Source organism: Cynocephalus volans, chromosome 4 (assembly GCF_027409185.1).
Source record: "Cynocephalus volans isolate mCynVol1 chromosome 4, mCynVol1.pri, whole genome shotgun sequence".
In the NCBI taxonomy this organism is placed as follows: domain Eukaryota; kingdom Metazoa; phylum Chordata; class Mammalia; order Dermoptera; family Cynocephalidae; genus Cynocephalus; species Cynocephalus volans.
In genome coordinates this window covers 18,492,920-18,512,130 of record NC_084463.1, presented here as the reverse complement: position 1 = coordinate 18,512,130, position 19,211 = coordinate 18,492,920, and the positions used below count along the sequence as shown (strand labels likewise).

Here is a 19,211-nt window from a genome sequence, read left to right as displayed (position 1 = left end):
TCTACTTTAAGTACCTAACATAATTGGAATCACACAGTATTTATCCTTTTGTGGCTGGCTTATTTCACATAGCATAATGCCCTCGAGGTTCATCCATGTTGTAGCATATTGCAGAATTTCCTTCCGTTATACAGGTGAATAATATTCCATAGTATGTTGTGTTAGTGTTCTCCAGAGAGACAGAATCAATAGCATATGTTATAATTATATGAGAGGAATTTATTAGGGGAATTAGCTCATGTGACTATGAAGAAAAGTCCCACGATAGGCCATCTATAAACTGGATGCCAGTGGCGTGGCTCAGTCCAAGTCCAAAGGCCTCAAAACCAGGGAAGCTGATGGTGTCCCTGGTGTAAGTCCTGGAACCTAAAAGGTGAACAGTCTCAGGCTCTGGTGTCCACAGACAGGAGAGAAGAGTGTATCCCAGCTCCAGCGGATCGAGAGAGAAAACTTCACCTCTTTCCTCTGTGTTTTGTTCTCTCCGGACCCCCAGTGGATTGGATGGTTCCCACCCACATTGAGGGTGGGTCTTTCCCACCCAGGCCACTCAAACTCTCATACTAATCTCTGCTGGAAACACCCTCATGGACACACCTGAAAAGATGGCTTTACCAGGTTTCTCAGCATTCCTTCATCTAACCAAGTTGACACCTTGAATTAACCTTTACATATGTATATACTACATTTTGTTAATCCATTCAACTGTCAGCGGTACCTGGGTTACTTCTGTTCTAGCTACTGTGAATAATCCTGATATAAACATGTCTGTACAAATATATATTTGAGGCTCTGCTTTCAGTTCTTTTGGGTGTATATCCAGAAGTGGAATTACTGTATCATGTGGTAATTCTATCAAGAGACGTATTTTTACCTTAGTGAGAATCTTAAAATATTATACTATTCTGGCCTCTTTGAATGACTGCATTATGTAACAGAATTCCATCACTCAAGTTCAATATCTATTGAACTTAAGAGATATCAATTGAGCACGTGCTATGTGCCAGGCATTGTTCTAAGCACTGGGTATATAGTAGTAGACAAAACTGACCAAAGTCCTCCTTCACAAATTTGAACACTAACTGGGTATTTATCAATATTAGGAAGTTATTGTTACTTTTGAGGGAAAATAATGGTATTGTGGTTATGTTTTAAAAGGAGTTCTTAAATGAGGGTGCCTCGAAAAGCTCATGGAAAAATTGAATTGAGTTAAAAGATAGCATGAATCCTTCTGTGAGCTCTTTGAAGACCCCTTGTATTTTAGAGATACAATACTGGAAAAAAATATATATATATAGGGCCGGCCCGTGGCTCACTCGGGAGAGTGCGGTGCTGAGAACACCAAGGCCTCGGGTTCGGATCCCATATACGGATGGCCGGTTCGCTCACTGGCTGAGCGTGGTGCTGACAACACCAAGTCAAGGGTTAAGATCCCCTTACTGGTCATCTTTTAAAAAAAAAAAAAAAAAAAAAATATATATATATATATAAGCTGATGTAGTATCTGGAATTTGCTTCAAAATAGCCCAGTGGAGTATGGGTGGAGGGAAGTGGGTGAAGATGTAGATAAGATAAGATAAAATAAGATCGTCCAGAAGCTGCTGATTGCTGTAGCTGGGTGATGGTACAAAGAGATTCATTGTGCTATTCTCCTTACTCTTGTGTATGCTTAATTCTTTTGATATTGCAAAAACCCTGGTGAGACATTGTTTGATGAGAATGTTGGTAGTACAGTTGAAATGAAAAATTAGATTCAAGAGATATTTTGGAAGTAAATCTGCCCCTTTGAGAGGACTGAGAATGACTTAGATATAGGAGGCAAATGAGAAATGTTGGCATCTAGAGGACTAAGAATATGGTAACGTCATTCTCCAAAACTGGTTACTGAAGAAGTTAATTTATTTGGGGCAGGAAAGGGAGGGTTTTGCTAAATTAGTTTTGGACATGTTGCACTTGAAAAAAAATGGCATGGCAGCAAGCTGGAAAAATAAAACTGGAACTCAAAAGATACTAACTTGTCTCTTTAGAACTAAAAGAAACACCATCCATCCCACCACATTTGGGCCCCATAGGCCTCTGCATTTTCAGACACTGTGAATTGGGCTGAGTCTGAAAACCACACACAGAGCCCAAACCAAGGCTGCTGTGTAGGACCAGAGATTCTCTCATTCAGCCTGATCCAAGCCCTAAAATGGGTGTCGCCACCGCCAGGACCATGTGCTGGGTGAGGCAAAGGGCCCCAGGGCTCCCCACCCACCCCCCAAGACAGAGGGAGTTGCTGGTGTGCCTTCCAGCCACCAGTTTTGAGTTTTCACTTGAAGGCAATTCTATCTGTCTCCTGGTTTTGGTTCAGATTACAAACGGTAAACAACCAACCCCAAGAAAGGAAAAAAAAAATTTCCGGTTTGGAAATCTAAGACCATCTGTTTCTCATTCTGTTTCCCCTCTCTTCTCTGGATTTCTTTTACTCTCTCCCCTCCCTCTTCCCCACCCCAACAACACACAGCTCAGCTGGGAGTATAGTGACCTTATTTGACTACCTTTGCTTTAATGAGAATGTTGAGATTGCTGTTGAGATTAAAGAAAGTTCCCATTCAAAATCGGTGTCTTGGATTGTTTACTTAAAAATACTTTGCCATGAAAATTAAGTTTCTCTATTAAATCTAAATGACAAATAAATCTAAATAAAATCATGTCTTATACAGTCAAATGTAGTTTTGTTGAAGTCAATGCAAAACTCCATCTTAACATCTTGTTAACAGACTCATTTAAATTTAACTAAAGGGTAATAGTTGACTTTTAAATCAGGGATAAAAGTGAAATGTTGATCTGTCTGTATTGGAGGCAGCAACTGTGTTGCCAGCACGGCTTCTCTGTAGGGATTCGGGAGTGGGCAGCTGTGTTTTCCTGTAGTCTGGTGTTACAGGTCCCCCTTGTGTTGGCTGTTCACATTGTCTCATTGTTCCTAGAAGCGTGAGAACCTGATTCTGTCATTGAGTTCACCAGTGTGTTGTAGTCAATCTCCTCATCACCATGCTTGTCACCACCACCACCATGGCCATCATCATCACCATCAACACCTGCTGTGTGTACAGTAAGGCATAATGGAAAAACAGTGGAGCATAATTGAAAACTACATGCTTTGGAGCCAGATTACCCCTTTGTACGCCAGTTTCTACATTGATTAAGTGGAGGTGTTAGTAAAACTTACATAATCATTTTCAGGAGAAAATAGGATAATGTATCTAAAGTGTCTGATGGAGAAGCTCAAAAAATATTACTCCCTTTTCCATTCATTTCTTTTGTTCCTTAAGGAAGAGAAAAATTCTTGCAAAGAACTAGTAAAGATGTAATTGTCGCAAATTGGATGTGCTGTGAACTTATCAAAGGATGGAGTAGTCCTTAAGCTACCTACATAATGACAAAGTAAAAACTAAAATATTAGCTATATCATTTTAGCTCATCATTATGCCCAGGAGAGGACCCTTTGCTTGTTTCCTGTTTCCCCATCTTCCTGCCTTTACTGTCCTTTATTAGGAAGGCTGAAGGCTCTAGTCTTTTCTCTCGTGGTTGAAGTCTGGCAAGTGCCTGCTTGTTGCAAGTCCTCAGATAAAAATACAATCATATCTAATTGAGATTACTGCGGGTGGTATGTTGCAAAGTATTCACTAAGGTATTACTGATTATACCTAATTACTCTCCTGCTCAAAATGAAGAGTTTCTTCTTCCTCTGAATTGACATGGACCATATAGTGCAAAAAATTCATTTAGCCCTTGCATACAGCATCCTGTTGTTTTCTGCTACTTGTTCTGATATGTGCATCTCCAGGATCCTTGGGGCCATCTCAATTCCTCTCTGAATTCCTACCGACAAGCATAGTCTCTACCACAAAGTCAGCTTTAATAAATATTTATTGAATTAAGTTGAGCTGTGTATCCTGTTTGTCTAAGGATCCTAAAAATATTTCAAAGAAAGGAACTTTGTTCTCTACTTTTTGTACCCCCTTTTTTCTCCTCTTACCCCTTCATGATGCTCAATAGATGATCAATAAATATTTGATAATCTTCACAGTAAGCAATTGAATAAAGCAGACTAGGATTCCAATGCTGTGAGAACCTTTGTAAGCATCTGGTCCAGGCCTGAAATCTCTGACGACAGCCCTGCCAAAGGTCATTCCCCTTTCCAGAGCAACTCTAGTCATGGAGAATGCACTGCTTGCCAAGGGAGCGACTCAGACAGAAAGTCTTTCCTATATGGAGCTATCATCTGTCTCCCTTCAGCTTTCATTTTTGATGTAAAATCTATTCACTGGGGGAATACAAACACCTTTAAACTAACTTTCCATATGACAGCCCATCAGGTATTCAAGCCCAGCATAGATTCAAGACAGCTCTTAAATCTACTTTTTTCCATGATAAAAACCTCACTTCCCTATATGATATAATTTTCGTCTCGTTTTCATCCAGGTCTCTCTTACTGAGTTTCACTTGGTTCCTCACTTGGAACTGGTTATAATTATTATCATTTTCATTAATTGAGAATTTGCTGTGTGCCAGGCACTGTGATGAATTGCTTCCATGTGCTGTCTCTTCTAATTCTCCCGAACTTGTGAGGCAGGTCTTATTACCACAGATGAGCAAACCAAGGCACAGTGAGGACAGGTGATCTGCCTAAACAGTAGGCAGCAAAGGATGGAATCCAGAAATGTCTGATTTCCAGGTCCATGCTCATATCTACTATAGTATTATACCGCCTCCCCAAGTTAAATTGGGTCAGTCTGCTCAGCTCTGAGTTTGTTTATCATCTGGATTAGATTCTTTTTTCCTATCTTCCCCAAATTCCACTTCCTGTCTGATTTTTGCAGTTAAAGAAGTTGACTTGCCTTCTAATGTTGATTAATTTTTCCCCCTGTACATGTTCTCCTTGCTGTTTCTGGTATAAGACCATTTTCTTTGTGCTCTTCAGATTTTAAAAAAATCTGTTTTCAGGATTGCATGGTGACAAGTCTAATTTGTCAAAATCACTTCCAGACACATTACCTGTTACAGTCATTGCCACATGGTATACCAGGCAGAAACATGCCTACACACAAACTATCATGCTTCCATGTCCATGCAGCGTGTACCCAAGACTGATTGGGCTGATGTTCCAGTTACCTTGGCAACATGGAAAATAAACTGTGTTCTCAGAAATACTCTCCTTAGGCTCAACTGAAAATTTTATTTACTGCTGTAGCGTTTCCCTTCCCCAAGTCCAACCTTTGGTTGAGAAGTTGTTAAAAACTACATTTCAACCAATTCTTTTACACTCATACTTCTGACAGTACACAGCTGGAAATTTCAGAAATAAAACTAGTTTCAAATAGTTTGCCCTTCCTTCTACTATACCAGTGTCCTTGGTGGGCTGAAGATGCCTGTGAGGGTTAATTCTAGGTGTCAACTTGGTTAGATGAAGGAATGCTGAGAAACCTGGTAAAGCTATCTTTCCAGATGTGTCCATGAGGGTGTTTCCAGCAGAGATTAGTAAGAGAGTCTGAGTGGACTGGGTGGGAAAGACCTACCCTCAGTGTGGGTGGGAACCATCCAATCTGCTGGGGGTCTGGAGAGAACAAAAGACAGAAAAAAGTCAATCTAGGTAAAGCTCTCTCTCCATCCGCTGGAGCTGGGATACACTCTTCTCTCCTGTCTGTGGACATCAGAGCCTGAGACTCTTCAGCTTTCAGGTTCCAGAACTTACACCAAGGACACCATCAGCTTCCCTGGTTCTGAGGCCTTCGGACTTGGACTGAGCCGCACTACCAGTATCCAATTTACAGAAGGCCTATTGTGGGACTTCACAATCACGTGAACTAATTCCCCTAATAAATCCCTCTCACATATTTACAATGTATCTTATTGGTTCTATCTCTCTGGAGGACCCTGAATAATACAGATTTTGGTACTGGGACTGGATCTAGAGAAACAGAATCTTAAAGATGAATTTCTTCAATTGGTTTCAGGGCTTTAGACCTAAAAATGCTAACAGCTCAACTTCTAATAATACAGAGGGCACTGATAGTCCATGGCATGAACTGTTTAAAGAGCTATGCAGAATAAATAGTTGATGGTCCTGATTCACCGCTTATAAAAGGCAAGGGGTTCAGTGACTCCATAAATAATACTTTCGAGTATTTGTGGAAATCTGAGGACTATAATGACGTTGGCTGGTTGCTCCTTGCAACACTGGATAAACTGAAGAAAGAAAAGGGGACCTCAGTGAAGCAAATTCTCAGCTCAAGCACCACATAGTGACCTAAGAGTTTCTAGGTGTGCTCTAGGCCAGAATCTTCTCTCCAGTACCCCCAGGGCTGAAATTGCCAAAAATCAAACACAAGCCCTCATCATAAGATTGGCTGAGCTACAGCGGCAGTTGAATCATCAGCTTCGCAGGGTACCTAGTGTTAAAGTGAGGGCATTGGTTTGGAAAGAATGGATTCAGCAAGTTGCGATGGGGACGTGTGGGAAGACCCTGATGAGGCTGGGGACATGGAACCCCTAAATTGCATTCAGGCTTGTTCACCAGAAATGAACTGCCCACCCCATCTCCAGAGACAGTGGCTTTTCCACCTCTGCCTGAGGGGATTAACTCTGCCTTGCCTAAGGAAACAGTACTGGCTTCTCCTGAGGCAGTGACTGAGCAAGACAAGGCTGGTTCTCCTCAGGACCCACCCCCACCACCAGCCTTTGATTCTGGACCTACAACTAGACTCAAGGCCAAGCAGGCCCCTAAAGGGGAGGTACAAAGTGTGACCAAATGAAGGAGGTATGTTACACTCCAAAAGAACTAAGTAAATGTTCTACTTCATACAAGAAGAAACCAGGAGAATATGTATTGGAATGGATATTAAGGGTGTGGGATAATCGTGGAAGGAACATAAAATTGGATCAGGCTGAATTTATTGATATGGGCCCACTAAGCAGAGATTCTGTATTTAATGTTGTAGCTCGGGAAGTTAAGAAACGTGCTAACAGTTGTTTGGTAGGTTGGCCAAAATATGGATCAAGTGATGCCCCACTGTGAGTGAGTTAGAGATGCCTGATCTCCCTTGGTTAACTGTAGATGAAGGGATTCAAAGTCTTAGGGAGATTGGAATGCTAGAGTGGATTTGCTCATAAAACCTACTCACCCACACTGGGAAGCTCCAGAAGACATGCCTTTTACTGATACTTTGAGAAATAGATTTGTAGGGCTGGCCCGTGGTTCACTCGGGAGAGTGTGGTGCTGGTAACACCAAGGCCACAGGTTTGGATCCCTATATAGGGATGGCCGGTTGGCTCACTTGGGAGAATGTGGTGCTGACAACACCAAGCCAAGGGTTATGATCCCCTTACTGGTCATCTTTAAAAGAAAAAAAGAAGAAAAAAAAATAGATAGATTTGTGAGGGGAGCCCCAGCATCCCTGAAGAGCTCTGTTATTGATCTTCTCTGTAGACCAGACCTGACAGTGGGAACTGCAGTCAAGCAATTGGAACACTTAAATGCAATGGGACTAATGGGGTCCCGGGGTGTCAGGGGCCAAGTGGGAGCACTCAACTGACAAAGGCAAGGTGGGCATAGTTACCTTAATGGACAGCAGAAGCAAAGCGATAATCAGAATAGTCTGACTCGTGTAGATCTATGGCATTGGTTAGTTACTCATGGTGCTCTTGTAAGTCAAATAGACAGGAAGCCTAACTTCTAGGTCAAGGGAACAAAAGTCTAACTCGAATCATGAAAACAGAGTCACAGCCCTTCAATCAATTCCCAGACTTGAGCCAGTTTACAGACCCAGAACCCCTTGAATGAAGGGGTGGTCAGGTCCCCTTGAGGAAGGACCCTGATACACCACCAAAAATTTATATTATTAATCTTTCTCCCATCTTTCCCCAAGGAGACCTGTGGCCTTTACCAGAGTAACTGTACATTGGGGAAAGGGAAGTAATCAGACCTTTCAGGGACTACTAGACACTGGATCTGAACTGACATTGATTCCAGGAGACTGGAAACATCACAGTGGTCCTCCGGTTAGAATAGGGACTAACGGGGGTCAGGTGATTAATGGAGTCTTAGCCCAGTGACCATTAGCTAAGAAGATTAGCACAAAGGAAATATATTATCAAGGGAAGGAGAAAAAGGCCCTGAAGATATTGCAGAAGCCTCTGGGGCCAACTCTTCCATTTCAGGCTTAAAGACCTAGGGAGACAGAATGGTCTTGGGGAACAGGCCTGAGGACCCTTCCACGGGCTCACTGTCCAGGACCACCTTGGGAAGCTGCTTCTAGCACCAGCACCCCAGCTGCTTTGGCTGCTCCAGCTGTGGCTAAATTGGCCCTAGGTGTGGCTGGACATGCAGCTTTGGAAAATAAAAGCTGGAAGACATGGCGGCATCCACGTGTTGTTAAGTCTGCAGGCTTGCAGAATGCTAGAGCTGTGGAGGCTTGGGAGCCTCCACCCTGATTTCAGAGGATGTATGGAAAAGTCTGGGGGCCCAGGAAGAGATTTGTTACAAGGGTGGAATCCCCACAGACAGCCTTCGCTAGAGCAATGTCGAGCAGAAATGTGGAGTTGGAGTTGCAGCAGAGAAACCCCATCAGCACCATGCCTAGTGGAGCTGTGAGAGTGGGACCGCCATGGAGACCCCAGACCTGTGGAGCTACCAGAATGGGACACTAGCCTGGGAGAGCTGAAGTGTGGCCTGACACCAGGGAAGCCATAGGAGCAAAGCTGCCTGAGGACTTGAGGACCCAACCCCCACACCAGCATGCAGAGGACATTGAACATGGAGTCAAGGTACATGATTCACCAGCTTTGAGATTTAATGTCTGCCCTGTTGGATTTTGGACTTGTTTGGGACCTGTTACCCTTGTTACCCCTTTCTTTTGGCCTATTTCTCCCTTTTGGAATGGGAATATATACTCTATGTTTATCTCGCAATTGTATCTTGGAAGTAGATAACTTGTGTTGATTTCACAGATAGGACTTTGAACTTCGGACTTTTGAGTTGAAACAAGTTAAGACTTTGGGATGAAATGAATGCATTTGTATGTGAAAAGTACAAGAATTTTGGGGGGCCAGGGGTGGAATGTAGTGGATTGAGTTATGTCCCCCCAAAACTCCTTGAAGCTTGAATTGTGTCCCCTAAGTTTTATGTATTAGAAACTTAGCCCCCACTCTAACTGTTAAGAGGGTGGGAAATCCTATTATGGTAATTGAAAGGTGGAGCCTTGAAGAGGTGATTGGATTGTAGGACCTGCAGTAGTGAATGGATTAAAAATGGTGGTCAGGGGCATGGTTCTGAGGGCTTTAAAAGAAGAAGAGAATCTGTCTTTCTCTCTCTGCTCTGCATTCTCTGCTTCCACCGTCTTGCAATGTGAGACCCCTGGGTCACAGTTGCCACCACCAGACGGACTTTGGACTTCCCAGCCTCAGAAACTGTAAGCAATAAATGTCATTTTTCTTTATAAATCATCCAGTTTCAGGTACTTTGTTATAAGCAACAGAAACGGACTAATACAATGCCCTAGGTCTACTAAGCTAGGAACAGAAGAAAATAGGATATGGGGTCTCCACCCCTCCACTGTCCCACTGCTCCATAGCCTCCTCCTAAGAGTCACCACACATGGGATCCAGTTTGAAACCTCAGGCAAGAAGTCTTAAAGGGACCTAAAATAAATTTTGAAAAAAATAGTAGATACAAAAAAGAAAACGACTTTTTGTTAGAGTTTGGTTTCCAAGCAAAAATATCCTCCTGCACACCTAGGCACATTGTAGTACTTTTTTAAAAGAAAAGAAAAGAAAAGAAAATTTTGCCGTCGTGGTAATGAACAATTTGTTGTCTACAGACTATGGTGGTTCTATACTTAGAAGTAACTGTAGTCATCCTTTGGCTTCCACGGGCTTCCAGGACCCACAGTGGATATAAAAATCCAGATATAAAATGGCATAGTGCTTGCATATAACCTACACACACCATCCTGTACACTTTAAATCATCTCTAGGTTACTTATAATACTTAGTACAATGTAAATGCTATGGAAATAATTGTTATACTGTATTCTTTGGGAATAATAACAAGAAAAAAAGTGCATTTTCTGAACAGATGCAATTTTTTTTCTCGGAATATTTTCGATCTCCAGTTGGTTAAATCCACAGATGCAGAACCCACAGATACTGAGGACCGACTACACTTTCAAATTCCTAGAAAAGCTCACTCAAAATGATGTGGCAATGGCTTCATGCTTGTGAATTTGGCGTGAGTTCTGGATCTGAGGTCATCTGAACACAAGGAATTCGTGTGGGAAGTTAGACCGATTCTCTGAGACTTAGTGTTATCATTACATCTCAGGTGTTCTGGTAAATTCACAGTTTGGAAACTGAAAAAGCTGGCAAAACTTTTCTATAAATAGAGCCTGTAAAGGGGGATTTACAATGTCCTCTACTTTGGGTTCTAACTTGTAGATTTTCTTTACTTGGCCTCAGAGACACTCACCTCCCACGGCTGACCTCTAAGTATGGTGCCCTAATGCCCAGCTAGGTTCCTTCAGGCTTCATCTCTTCTCTGTGTTCTCCCCCCACCCCACCGGATTATTTGTGTCCTTCTCATGCCTTATCTGTTTATCTCTCCATTTGTGACTCCCATGTTTACATGGAGATAGGAGATGCTCAGTTTCCATGGGTTCAGGTTTCTTCGGCACCAACAGGGGAACTGAGACTTCAGGGAGCTGACTTATGCAAATTCAGTGGCTGGGCACACTCACTAGAAAGAGGTTATATAACCCTAATAAACAAACATGCTCAGTAAAGTTGAGTTTATCCTTTGAATGAACTTCCACTAGAGGTGCTAAAGAGAATAGAGTATTCTTGAAAATGTCTAGCGCATGTGATAGGATTTGACCAATGAACATGCCCTAAACAGAGACCAACTGAGCATGTGCAAGGCTGTGTTACATAGCTGGGAACCACCCCCTTTACTGAATATTCATTAGATAGCATGAATCTGTATTAGATAGGCAGAAAGCAGGGTTGTTGCTCCTTTCCCTGGGGCCAACGTGCACCTTGCTGGCTGAGGTGTATATACTTTAGTTTTGTGTTAAGCTTACTTTAGCAGATGGCTGCTCACTCTCCTGAGCCAGCCTGCACTTTGTGCTAAACTTTAAGCATGTATTTCTGACTTTTGTAGTAAACTTGGTGTGGGCCCTGCTCAGTCTCTGGAGCTGAACTTTCTCTGTGAAGTCTGTATTTCTTATCTGTTACATTAAACCTGTGTTCATCTTCTACCACGACTCTGCTCTTGAATTCTTTCCTGTGGTAGAGACAAGAACATGGTAGGAGGGTGGGGAGGGTTGAGGCTGGCTATTGGGCCTCCCCAGACCCTTCCTGTGGTATCGATATCACCAATGTGGACTGGATCTCCAGACTCATATCCTATTGTCTATATCACCTCTCTACACGAATGTCTACTGTGTTCCACAAACTTCACAGGCTCACAACAAGATTCTTAAATTTTCCCTTCCAAACCTGTTCCTCTTACAGACCTCCCTATCTCTTCACCATTTCTTAGTTGCTCAGGTCAAAATTTCTTCGGATTTCTTATCTCATTTTTTCCCCAAACCCCCATACCCAATCCATCAGCAGGTCCTATCATCTCTTCAAAAACTCTGACCACCTCTTTTCATTTCCCCCAGCTCTTACCCTTCTACTCTTCTACTATACTCCAGACCACTGTTATCTCACCTGGACTACTGCAGTAGCCCGTAGTGTGTCCCTCTGCTTCCACTCGAGCCACACTCCCCCCACCCCCTTCTACTTCTTATTTAGAGTCATCAGAAGGATCCTTCAGAAAGGTTAGTCTGGAGACGTCGCTTTCCTGTTCACAACCTGCCAATGACTTCCCAGAAGAAAAAATTCCTTCACATAGCCCTAAATTCCTTAACATGGACTAAAGTCAGCCAACCTCCTCTCCTGTCTTTTGTTTTCTTAATATTCCTCAAGTTCCCAGCTAGTTCCTGCCTCAAGACTTTACATTTCTTGTTTGTTTTGCCTGGAATATTCTTCTCTCAGTTGTTTTCGTGGCAGGTTGTATCTCTTCTAGTCTCAGCTCAAATATCACCTTCTTAGGGGCCAGCCCATGGCTCACTTGGGAGAGTGTGGTGCTGATAACACCAAGGCCATGGGTTCGGATCCTATATAGGGATGGCCGGTTAGCTCACTGGGTGAGCGTGGTGCTGACAACACCAAGTCAAGGGTTAAGATCCCCTTACTGGTCATCTTAAAAAAAAAAAAAAAATATATATATATATATATCTCACCATCTCAGAGGGGTCTTCTTGATCTAAAAATAGTCTTCACAAGAATCCTTCCCTTGATCCCTCATACAGAGTATTCCCCTCCCCCACTATCTCTGTCTCAAACTATATTATCTATTCGTGGTTCTTCTCTCTCACTAGGACCTAAGCTTTGTGAGGGCGTATCTCGTTTATTCCACATTCCTAATGCCCACCACTTAATAACGCCTCTGTGTAGGAAGGGGACAATATTGCAAGAATAGCTACAGACAAAGAAATACAGGAAGTGAGAAGGTGTCTGCAAGGTTAGAGGACTCCGTTAGGACACTACCTATGAGTTCCTTGGCAGAAACACCAAGTCCAGGCTATGGTGGCCAAATGCTGGGGGGGGGAACTAAGTTGTATTAATATGGCAGAACCCAAAGCAATGCTAAAGCCATATATGTGAGGCCAAGTGTTATTATCCAATGGTGAGGAGAGAAAATGAGACTTAAGCTCCAAATTCAGAAAGATTGGGAGTGGAGTATACAGTGGGTGAGAGTGAGAGGTTCAGGAAAGAGACTGAACAAAGAAAGGATAAGGCAGAGGTGAAGGCTTAGAGTCAGACCTGATATTCTAAAGGCACTGGGAAAATCCAAATAGAAACAGGGTGACCAGTGCTTTTTAATTTTAATTTTTTGACCTTTTTCTAGTTATAGTTTTTTTTTTTTTTTTTTTTTGGCCCTCCAGAGCTGTTCTGAAATGCTTACTCAAATAATGTTTTCAACCCAACTGATTCACTTGGCAGAAACAGTGTGCTTATGTGCCAATGTGTAGGCTGACCTCTGTGACTTCTCTGCTGGGAAGCACAGTATTTATGAAGTTTAACGTCAGGTTGTCACCTTGCAAACACTGGGAGGTAGTAAACTTTTCTTTTTCTTTCTTTCTTTTCTTTATAGTAACATCTTTGACCTACATCTAGTATACTAGGTGGCACATATGTGCTAAATGTTCAAATTTAATGAAGAGTTTGAAATGAGGTATAGGAAGCCAGGAGAGAGAGAGAGAGAGAGAGAGAGAGAGAGAGAGAGAGTTTTTCTCATTTATCAAATTATCAAATAAATTCCACTTTTTTATTGTGGTAAAATATGCATAATATGAAATTTGCCATTTTCACCTGTTTAAGTGTACAGTTCTAAGGCATTAAGTACATGTGCATTATTGTGCAACCATTACAACCGTCCATCTCCAGAACTTTTTCATTTTCCCAAACTAAGACTCTATATGTATTAGCATTAAACAATAACTCCTGAGTTCCCCTTCCCTCAACCTTTTCCTGGAAACCTTTTTCCTGGAAACCTTCATTCTACTTTCTGTCCTTATAAATTTGACTATTCTAGGTACCTCATATGAGTGGAACCATGCGGTATTTGTCTTTTTGTGTCTGGCTTGTTTCACTTGGCATAATGTCTTCCAGGTTCATCTATGTCGTAGCATGTGTCAGAATTTCCTTCCTCTTAAAGGCTGAATACTATCCCATTGTCTGATTATAACACATTTTGTTTTTCCGTTCACTCACAGAATCGTATTTCTTTTTTTTTTTCTTTTTTAAAGATGACCGGTAAGGGGATCTTAACCCTTGACTTGGTGTTGTCAGCACCGCACTCAACCAGTGAGCGAACCGGCCATCCGTATATGGGATCCGAACCCGGGACCTTGGTGTTATCAGTACCGCACTCTCCCGAGTGAGTCACGGGCCGGCCCCACAGAATCGTATTTCTGAGGGAGAAAAATACTGACTTAAAGTATTAACAGCGGGGGTTCCATCAGGCAAGCAGACGACTACTAAAGATGTAGAATAAGGGATTTATGAGAGGGGTTGGACCTTACACAATAAGTGACATCTATGGGAGGTTCTGCCTCTGGTGATGGGCTCCAGGTCACTGAAGGTCAGCAGGGCAGGCTGGGTAGGAAGCAGGAGAAAGTGAGAACTAACAGGAACCCATAGGAACAATCTGGAACCCATTGTGGACAAATTGGAGCCTACCCATAAGGGCAAAGTAGGAGCCACATCTGTCTCCCACCACATCTAATCCAATAACATGGGAGGAGGCTGGTGCCCTTCACCATGGCACTGCAGGCATGCTTGGCAGAGAACTCAGAGAAGCTGAAGGGGGTGATCCAGCAGGACTTGAAGGAACTGTGGCCCCGTTACCATCCTGTTACTGCCCCATGTGGATGAGATGAACCAGCAGATGAGCAACAGTGCATGCCAGCTGGGGCGTCATCTGAAGTCTTACATCCAGCCTTCCCAGTGTAATCCCTGCTGCTTTCCTTCCACCTTCCAAATCTCATGCACGTTTCCTTTGTGGCCAACCCAGAACCGCACAGAGAAAGGGATTCTGAAAAATGTAGTTCTAGCTTAGCTAAGTTGACACAGTAAGAAACCACCACTATATCTTAAGACCTACTTGGAGATGATTATCTCAACATGTCAATGTCCAGATGCTTCTGAGCCTTTAATAATTAATTGTTTCAAAAAGCCTGGAGCAGATACAATGCCCTGTCTTTTGCTGGGGGACAGTTGGGTATCAGGAAATGTAAGTGATAGCATGAGAGTCTCAATTGTCTGACTAGGTCATGAAAAAACAAACAAACCCTAAATCGGAGTTTATAACACCCAGAAGAACAAAAGGTGAAAGATTCAGCTTATGCAACATGTCCCAAAGCCCCGGATTCCTGAGTTGCCTTCCAACCTTCCCCTCTGTTTCCAGGTCCTGCTGTGTGGGACCCATCACCTTAGGGAATCCTGAAAGTTGAGATCATTGCTCTTCACTGTTCACAGTGCATGTGAAGATGTCCAGAGAATGATGTGTGTGTGTGTGTGTGTGTGTGTGTGTGTGTGTTGGGAGTGGGGATGTGTGAGAAAAGGACTTGGAAAAAACCTTCTTTTCCTGGGAGCTGGCTCACACCAGGAAGTGAGCTGGAATCCTTTCTCATCGCCAGTCCCCCAGGAAGTGTGTTCTAGTGACACCAACTGGGTCACCAGATGGTGGTCATTCCCACAGCTCTTGGCTGTGTTATTATCTCTGCTTGCCTGGGACAAGATCCAGGGGCTGACTGCCCTATGCCTGCAGGGCTCCTGCCCATGGTCACTTCTTCCTTGACAGCTGCACCTTGGCTTCAGCTGCCTCCCCAGAGGGACGCTGAGAGAGGAGACAGAAACTCAAGTTAACTTGGTAGGGAGCAGCTCATTTTCACCTTCTTTAAACTTCTTGGGTGACTGTTATCTATTAAAGAAGGAGCTGGAAGTTGTGCGTGGCTGATTGGCTTAGTCAGTTTATAACAAGTAATCTATCCTTTTCATGCCTCCAGCCACCATCTCCAGCGGCGTTCTTGCCCCTCCACTGTCAATGGTATTTTGTCTTAAATGGGATTTCACCTGTGCACAAAAGCGACCCCTTGTGGTTTTCCCTGGGCCCTGCATCCCTAGGGCTGGGTGGCTCTGAGTAGTCAGTCTTGGATCCCCCTCCCTGGAGGAGCATGCCTCTGCCTTCCCGAACGTGATGCTACCCGTCTGTTGGAAGCATGAATCAAAAAGAACAGTTTGTTTGCCAAGGAATGTGTCTATGCAAAAATATATAGCTTAACATAACTGCTGCACCGAGAAGAAAATCATAGTATCTGCCAACCCACAAAGCTGCCTTTACAGCTTGCCCCGCATCTTCTCCCCTTCCAACAGCAGCCGCTATGCTTAGAGCAATCACAGTTAAACTACTGTTCTGGAAAAGAAGGGCACAGGCCCGTAACAGCCATTTGATCTAAGAGCTAATTTGTACTTAACAGAAAATTTAAAAATACCGGCACTATTGACCTTGGAGAGTTGAAAGCCATGGGATGAAATTTTAATGAGGTTTACATTTTCAATGAGTTTTTATCCAGGATTTTTAACTGAGGAAATCTGCTGTAAGAATAAATTCCAAAAAAATTCATAGTCAATGGCAGAGGAAGCTATTTAGCTGAAACCCATAGCAAATAGTGTTTGCAAATCTGTTATATTTGAAGGCCTGTGTTAGGTGATACAGAAAAGTCAGAGGTATTATAGTGGGCCCTGATTTTTCTTTTCAGTCCCTTACTGAGTTTAGAAAACAAATATTGGTACTTTGTTTGGTTTCCTGATGACTTCTGGTGCTGTGACCTGTAATTGTGCTGAGAATTAAAACCAGTTGATGGGTGGGAGACTTGAAGAGCCACTGTCCTAAGATCCATGAGGGAAAGCCTTCTCCATTGCAGAGGCGGGGGTCTCTGTCCTCATCTCCTTCCTTACATAGAGATTGCTGGTGCTGCAATCTCTGTGTCACTCTGAGCTTCAGCCAGGTGAGCAGCGACCCTGAGTCTGTCCAACACTGCATGTTCTGGGGTGAGGGTGAGCTTGGGTGCTACGACAGGCAGTGAGTGTTGGTGCCCAGGTGAGTTTCGGTCTTTGCACCAGTGGGAATTGTTACGGCTGATGGTTGGCCTGTTAAGTAAGAACATCTCTCCCAGACAAACATTAGGTATTTCCCAGACAGAGTACCATTGAAATCCACACCTGGGAAAGAGTATTTCCCACTAGCCAGGCTCTGTGTCTGTTCTTAAATCATTGTCCTTGTTATGATGCTAAAAAGCATTTGGAATGTTTTTTTTCTGCTTCAACTGAGAGGCCTGGCAATATCACAAAAGAATGACACTAGCTTTTAATGGTTCACTGTTCCTATTTCTCAGGGAATGATCTTTAATAAGTCCATTGGATTCGGTCTCACTTTGATGGAGGTATGTGGCTGTGAGGGGTTATTGCTAATTGCTCTTGCCTCTGCCTTTCAGAAAGTGGTGGAAATGGGGCAGTGGAGCAGATTCCCCTCAAACAAGTTCTTACTAGGGACTCCCATAGAGAAGTCTTCTGGAGAAGACTGGAACTTTGGAAAAAGCAAGAGCAGCCTCTAGCTTCCTGTAGAACCATGAGAATAAATGCAGTGTGGAAAATAGAAGGGCAGGTCACCTTTGCCAGTGAAAGAGGGATGTCTAAACCATTTGCAGCCTTTCCAAAGCCTGGCACCATTGTACCCTGTAACTTGAGCTGGAGTTTCTGGAACTCTCTTCTCAGTGCTGGAAGATGGCAATCTGCAAGGAAGCAGAAAACTATTCTCTCCAGCTGGGAGCTGGGACCCCAGCTGCTGCTGGACTCTGGGGTGGATGCTGATATAGGTAGGAGAAGGAACCTACCTAGTTGGCTAAAGCTTAAGGCTTCAGCTGTTACCTCAAGGCATACTCAAGGGGGACACCACTGGAAGAGACTGAGACTTTGCTTGGTGGAGGCAATGTAGCAGAAGGTACATACCTGAGCCATCTGCACCCGGCCTAGGACTCTGACAGGTAGGGTCATGCCAGAGGATGGGGGGTGGACCCACAGGGGCTTGTTTGCATGAGAGGCTGAGGATCCTCCTGAGGAAGAACTTCAGAGGGGTGAGGAAGGGAGGGAAGGACAGGGCCTGCAGGTGAAGCAACACAGGAAGAACAGTTTTACCAAAAACTCTAAAAATATTTGGAGCATAATGCTCTTGGAACCCTTGGTCTTGGAGAGCAAAAAGGTGAGGAAAAGACAGTTCTCATTTTAGCATGACATTGCCAAACCAGTGGTCTTTCCGTTACCCTAAGCTGCCTCTTAACCCAGATCATTTTATTTCCTATTTAATGACTCATATAGAGGGAAGCCTTCTCTTCCCTCTGCACTCTGTCCCTTTCTCATGTGCTGTCACGAGCCTTTCCCTTTGCAGCCTGTGCTGGTCGTTAGCAGGCACTTGCAGACCTCCTGCAGAGAAGGCCTCAGCGGCTACCCTTGAGAACCCCTTGTCATCCCTGTGTTGGGACTGCTCCCACCAGTGACTGTGAGCGTCAGAGATGCTACCTAAGGCAGATCTGTTCCTGGAAGACCTGGGGTTCATTTGTCTGCCAGTTTGCTCAAGGCCTTGCAGATGGTCTTGTTGAAACTTCCATTAACTGCATGGCAGCTTAGGACCCATCCTTCTCTCCCTCTGTCTTTCCTAAGTCATGGTCTGACGGTGTTCCCAGCCTTCTCCAGCTCTCTCCCTATTTTCTTCACAAATACTTCCCTGTAATTTTTTTTTTTTTTTCTTTTTTGCACTTTAAATCCTTTCTTGGCATCTGTGTCTTGGAAGATTTGGACTAACACCATTTTGTTCTACCTGGATTTGAGGTCATTGAGCTTAGAGCTAGCCATGATTCTGAGAGAGTAGTCCTAGATATCTGTTTATGTCTCTGAACCCAAAGCCTCTGATAAGAATCAATGTCCTGGTGAAAAGACAATTCTCCACTAATTTATAGCCCTTGTAGGTGCGTTGGGATTATATAGTGAGATGGCTCTCACTGTTACTAATGATCTTCAGGAGAAGAAAGTTTTAGTTCCCCCTTCTTTTGTTCTGTGCCCTCTGAATAGCAGCCTCTCTGTGGTCCTACCTGTTTATCCAGCAGCAATGCCCACTCAGTCTCGGAACCCGGGAGAATCAGCCTGGCACATGCACCAGGCTCTCCCTGAGACTGGGTGTCACTGGTCTATGTTTGGAAGTTACCTCATGCTCAGTCAGCTGCTGCCTGTGACTCAGGCTGTGTGACTTGAGTTCATTTATGCTTCTTCCAATTTTCACATTCTTCTAAGCAAAGTTTAAATTTACCTCCTCCGGGGAACCTCCAAAACCACTCCAGACTGTAGGAAGCTTCCCTTTTCTCCCTCTGAATCAAGTGCTAAGCACACATAGTGAAAACACGTCAGCCCTGATTCCTGGCCCACCATTTCTTAGAGTCAATCACTATAACCAGTTGTTTTTGTCCTTCTATAGATACTTTTTATGAATAAATAAAAGCACATATATATATTCT

General features: G+C 43.5%; 1 long non-coding RNA gene across 2 annotated transcripts in view; it reads right to left on the bottom strand.

Moving 5' to 3' along the window:
* Positions 1-18,844, bottom strand: part of LOC134377227 (uncharacterized) — a 36,890-nt gene extending 18,046 nt beyond the window's left edge. The window contains exons 1-3 of one of the 2 annotated variants that reach the window (XR_010023434.1): positions 18,792-18,844; positions 17,656-17,806; positions 15,147-15,484 (exon numbers count right to left, since the gene is read on the bottom strand). This is a non-coding gene — a long non-coding RNA (uncharacterized LOC134377227). Of the gene's footprint in view, positions 1-15,146; positions 15,485-17,655; positions 17,807-18,791 lie in introns of those variants that run through there. The other variant, XR_010023435.1, reaches the window with a different exon arrangement.
* Positions 18,845-19,211: the final 367 nt, after the last annotated feature.